This window comes from Erythranthe guttata, chromosome 12 (genome assembly GCF_056151865.1).
Source record: "Erythranthe guttata isolate IM_541 chromosome 12, IM_541, whole genome shotgun sequence".
NCBI classification, from domain to species: Eukaryota; Viridiplantae; Streptophyta; class Magnoliopsida; order Lamiales; family Phrymaceae; genus Erythranthe; species Erythranthe guttata.
Window position 1 is genome coordinate 10,283,735 of NC_142544.1, and position 5,916 is coordinate 10,289,650.

General features: G+C 38.3%; 1 long non-coding RNA gene across 1 annotated transcript; it reads right to left on the bottom strand.

Annotated features, from left to right (window-relative positions):
* Positions 1–431: 431 nt before the first annotated feature.
* On the bottom strand, positions 432–2,853 carry LOC148766430 (uncharacterized). Its single transcript, XR_016035104.1, has 2 exons — positions 2,383–2,853; positions 432–588 (listed from the first exon to the last, which is right to left on the bottom strand). It is a non-coding gene; the product is annotated as an uncharacterized LOC148766430 (long non-coding RNA).
* Between the last annotated feature and the right edge of the window lie 3,063 nt (positions 2,854–5,916).

Genomic DNA, 5,916 nt, shown 5'->3' on the forward strand with positions numbered 1-5,916 from the left:
TGCGCGCAAAAGTTGTAGCACCCCCCTTAAAGACGGGCGATAAATCGAACCGGTTTATCGGAATATTCATTAAACTAGCGGAAGCAAAGGATCTCTTTGTAATTTTTGAAACGTTGGAATGGGGTGAAAATGCAATTATCAAAACTTTGTTCTTTTGGGTATTGGAGGCTTTGCATTTTCGAAAATTTCATTGAATTGATTTAGCCGAATATACGTCTTGGTTTGAAAATAAGTTTTGAAAGGAGGTTTCTTATTCGAGTGCTACATCCTCACTAAATATTCTTTTCGGTTCGAGAATAAATCAGAGTTCGAAACGGTTATTTTGGTGGATAATTCGAAGTACTCTAACGAAGGCATGAAAATAGCAATCTACGGAACTTAACATATTAAAGTAGGAAATAAGTACGATTCATAATAAAAAGACGAGTTCAAAAGTGCGAAAGGGAAATATTACGTTTTTAGGGTTACACCACCAAAAGAAAATAACCAAAAGTCTAGCATCGTTCATAGGTCCTCGTACGTCTTCCAAAACCCCGGGCAAGACCTCGATCCACTACTCGACCCATCCCGGTTGAGGATTACTACTACCTGCAATTAAAAGACATCTATATGAGCTATAAAGCTCAGTAAGAAATCCGAGTATTATCAAACTTTGGAAATACGTTATATATAATATATAATATCGTATACCCGTTCTTACCCACGTTTCATACAACAACACAAGGCAATCGGTCAAATCACATATCTCACGAAAACACATCATTTCACAAAATCACGTAATTATGCAAAATGACTAAAATGCCCTTTTTGTGAAAATCATGAAAAACACATTTTTCGGTTTATCGGATCCGTGAAAGATTAATTTCTGTACCGAATAATAAACCTGTTACGAGCCCGTTTTCACTAAGTGGAATCAAACCACTACCACATCATCCTAGTTGGATACCGGCCCACTATATCCGAGTTGTTTATTACCCGATATTCCATTAACCTTTCTAATAAAATCATTTTTGTGCAACTTTTCGAAATTATGCTTATGACCCACACATAACATCACGAATGTCAATCAAGTGTCACGAATCACACAAATACCACAATTTACCACATATTTATGATTTGAGCAAAATCCCAATTTCATACACATAAACACACAACCACACACGGCACACACACCATGCACAATCAGCACCCACACATTCACACAATTTCAGCACACACACATGCACAATCAACACATTAAACATTACTAATTATTCATCAAAGCAAGCTTAAGAACAAATACCCCTTTTTACCTTTCATTTAATGGACTTATTACCACATCTAGGTAATAATCCATTCCAATCAATTTCTCACAACCATTAAACACATCCAACAGTAATTAAAGTACCAAAATACTAAAATTCATCACTCATTACCATTAAATCAAGAACATAAACATTAAAGCATAAAACATGTTAAATGATATGCAAATTGTCCTAATTTCGAAATATTAGCAAACTAATTCCAAAAATTCTCAAATTAAATCCTAGAACTCCTACTGACTCAAATTCCAAAATTCTGAAGTTATTTTAAAGTTTTACAAAGTTTCGAATTTTCTTGAAATAAAACTAGGAAAATCCTTTTTTCCAATTTAAAAATCCAAAACTCTAATATAACTCTAATTAATTTAAAAAACTTGTTAAATAAAACTTTTTCCTAATTAATACTTGCTGTAAAACTGATCCAAACTTTAAAAATGAGAGATTTTTCAGAAATTGCAGTTTTGACCTAAAAGTTTTGAAATTTACACATGCAACCACACTAGAAGTTCAAAATCAACTTTTTTCATGAAAACCCCTAACAAATCTGAAATTCCACTTTACTAGATGCAGAAAATGAAGTTGAAAAGTCACTTTATGCAGCAATTTCGGAAATTACATAATTTGCCCCAAAATTTCTAGATCTACACATGCAAGCCTAATAGAATATCCAAATCAACTTTTTCTTACAAAAATTCTTTAAATCCGAAATTTTTGTTCAATAAATGCTAGAAATCAGTTCTGAAAACATTTTTCGGACAGACCTTACAAAAATTACAGATTTGGCCCAAACTTTCAAAGATCTACACATGCAACCACAAAAAGTTCAAAATTTCGTTTTCTTGAAAAAACCCTTTTTGAAATCTGAAATTTTAAAGGCTTTTGGCCAATAAAAGTTGTATCGAACCACTATCAACATAGATGATGCATGCAAGAACAAGAATTTACCAAGAACACTCATTTTTCCATTTTTCTTCAAAAAGCCCTAAATTTTCGAAATCTTCCCCAATCTTTTAAAATTTCATGAAAATCTTTTTAATACTATTGATGTCCCTTAATTGCAGCAAGAAATCGAATTTCTTACCTTAAAATCGAAGAAAGAAAATAGCCGAAAGGGAGGGGGCTTTCAAGCACCGAAGTCCAACCAAGCCACCTTGATTGTGAAGGAGATGGTGTGAGCTTCAAGGAGAGAGGAGTTGTGATCTCCCGTAAGGAGGCAAGTGGTTTTGATGGTGTTTTTGGAATAGTCTATAGCAAGAGTTAAATAAGGAACCTTCATTTTTATTTTGGGGTTTTCTTTGAAAATGAGAAATGAGGTGGAGAGAGGAGGGCCGATGATGGTGGTGATGGTTTCGGTGGAAGGAGGAGAGGAAGACAAGTAAGTATGGAGGTGTTGGAAGGAAAAGAGATGAAGGTGTCTCTTCATCTTACTAATGAAGGTAGAGTGTAGGCTTAGCTAAAATGATTAGCATTTGCCAAGTGTAAGTGCATGCCTAATTACCCATATTTTATTTATTTATTTTAAATCACAACTTGCATCTTAATACACACACACACATCCGAACACACACACACACAATTTCGGACATATATGTATATACCTATATATATATATATATATATATATATATATATATATTTATATACTCAAATGTATAATGCAAGTATATATGTATGTATACGTATGCATGCATGTATGTACGTGTATAAGTATGTATACAATTCACATAATTCACCAAATTTCAAATAATTTATCAAATAAATAAGAACACGCAATTATTCACATAAATCACGTAATTCATGAAATTTCATAATATTTTAATTTACGGAAATTTAAATCATATAAGTCACATATATAATAGTGCACGTAATTGTTCACGTAAGAAACATAATTAAATTCACGTAATGCATATAATCACGTAATAATATTTCCTAAGGGTTTTCGAGTTAGGAATATTAATCTCGGGTTTTAAGGTTTTCGGGTTTTGGAAAGGTGGGGTGTTACAGTCTCCCCCCCTTAAAGAAATTTTGTCCCCAAAATTGTTACCTGAACAACTCGGGGTATCGCTCGCGCATTTCTTCTTCTCGTTCCCACGAGGCTTCTTCGGGTGTATGGTTTTGCCAAAGGATCTTAACGAATTTATGGTCTCGGTTTCGAAGGGTTTTGGTTTTGAAATCAAGTATTTGAGAAGGTTTCTCTTCGTAGGAGAGGTTGGGGTTTAGTTCGACCGGTTCGGTTTTCAATATGTGGTCGGGGCTGCGAATGTATTTTCGAAGCATCGAAACGTGAAAGACATTGTGAAAATTGGATAAGTTGGGCGGTAAGGCGAGTCGGTAGGCGCGAGTACCAACTTTGTCGAGAATCTCGAATGGGCCAATAAATCGAGGTGCTAATTTTCCCTTTTTCCCAAATCGCATAATCCCTTTGAAAGGCGCCACTTTTAAGAATACGGAGTTTCCGACTTCGAATTCGAGATCTCTCCTTCGAGTGTTGGCATAGCTTTGTTGCCGATCTTGGGCAATTCGCATTTTCTCTCGAATATTTTTGATGATATCGACGGTTTGCTGGACTAGGTCGGGACCAAGGAATTTTCTTTCGCCTATTTCGTCCCAATGGAGCGGGGATCTACACTTGCGGCCGTAAAGAGCTTCGTAAGGTGCCATTCCAATTGACGAGTGAAAGCTATTGTTGTACGCGAATTCGATTAGTGGAAGGCGGGATTCCCAATTTCCTCCAAAATCGAGAATACAAGCGCGGAGAAGATCTTCTAGGGTTTTGATAGTTCGTTCGGATTGACCGTTGGTTTGGGGGTGATAGGCGGTGCTGAATCTTAAACGCGTTCCAAGGGTTTCGTGTAAGCTTTTCCAGAATTTTGACGTAAATCGAGGGTCTCGGTCAGAGATAATGGAGACGGGAACACCGTGGAGTCGGACTATCTCACGAACATATAGTTCGGTCAGCTTTTCTAAACTAAACGTCGTTCGGATCGGAAGAAAGTGAGCCGTTTTGGTCAGTCGGTCAACGATCACCCAAATGGCGTCGGATCCCCTTTGGGTCTTCGGAAATCCTTGCACGAAGTCCATTGTGATAGCTTCCCATTTCCATTCTGGAATTAGGTTCGATTGAAGTAGACCTCCGGGCCTTTGATGTTCCGCTTTGACTTGTTGGCACACTAAGCATTTGGCCACGAATCGTGCCACGTCTTTCTTCATTCCAGGCCACCAGTAGAGCTTTTTGAGGTCTTGGTACATCTTGGTTTCTCCAGGATGGCAAGTGTACGTGGTTTGGTGAGCTTCGGTTAAGATGAGTCGGCGAACGCTTGAGTCGTCGGGGACATAAATGCGATTTTGGAATCGGACGATGGAAGAAAGATGACACTATACCTGCCACATCGACTGATGCTGAAAAGGAAACTTATGAACCATGGAAGAAAGATGACACACATGCTAGGTGCTATATGATAGCCGCCATGGAGCCCGCGCTTGCGAGGAAATATGAGTCTCACATGCATGCTTTCGATATAAAGGCTCATCTCGATAGCATGCATAGTGAGAATATTAGGGCATCGAGGTACGCTGCTACAAAGGAGTTGATCACAGCAAGACTGCGCGAAGGGACTTCGGTCCACGAGCACTGTCTCAAAATGATCACTCTCCTTGAAAAGCTAGTGCATCTCGATGTCACCCTCCTGGCCGAGCTCTCGTTGGATTTGATCATGTTGTCTCTTCCTAGTTCCTATGAATTGTTCATAGTGAACTTCAACATGAACAAACTAGATCCTCCCTTAGATTAGTTAATGAACATGTTGGTCAGTTTCGAGTCCACCATTAAGAAAGAGAAGTCTGTTCTCATTGCTGTTACTTCTAGAAAGAATAGTTCTCCCCAAAAGAAGAGAAAGGAAAGAGTTCCCTTTCCAAACAGCAAGTTCGAAGTGGGTGAAGGTAGTGGGGGCCCCTAAGGCCAAATTCAGCAAAACGTAGTGAGATATTAATGAAAAAGAACTTTGGCATTCCCGGAAACCCAACTACAAACATATTAGGATATGGGGTTTTCCCGCTTATGTGAAGCGATTAGTGGGAGATAAGTTGGATAGTAAATCCGACTTGTGCTATTTTGTGGGGTATCCCGAAGATTCAATGGGATACGAATTCTATTATGTCAAGGAAGCAAAGACGTTTGTTTCAAGAAATGCCACCTTTTTGGAAAGGGAGTTTCTATCCGATAGAAAAGGCAGCATGATAGAACTTGAAGTAGTTCAAGAACCACAAAGTGAAGTTCAAGCGCAAGCACAAGTAATCGAACCAATACAACAATCCACTAATATACCTCCTGAACCTACGGTACGTAGATCCGAAAGAGTTCGGAAAATGCCGGATAGGTTATTCCTCCTCGAGAATGATGAAGATCATGTTGATATTGGACAAGATCCAATAACATACAATGAGGCCGTATCGGATGCGGACATGGGACATTGGCTAACTGCCATGAAATCCGAAATGGACTCCATGTACTCCAACAAGGTGTGGACCTTGGTAGATCCACCTAAGGGAATTGTTCCTATAGGCTGCAAGTGGATCTATAAGAAGAAAATTGGAGTGGATGGAAAGGTATCGACCT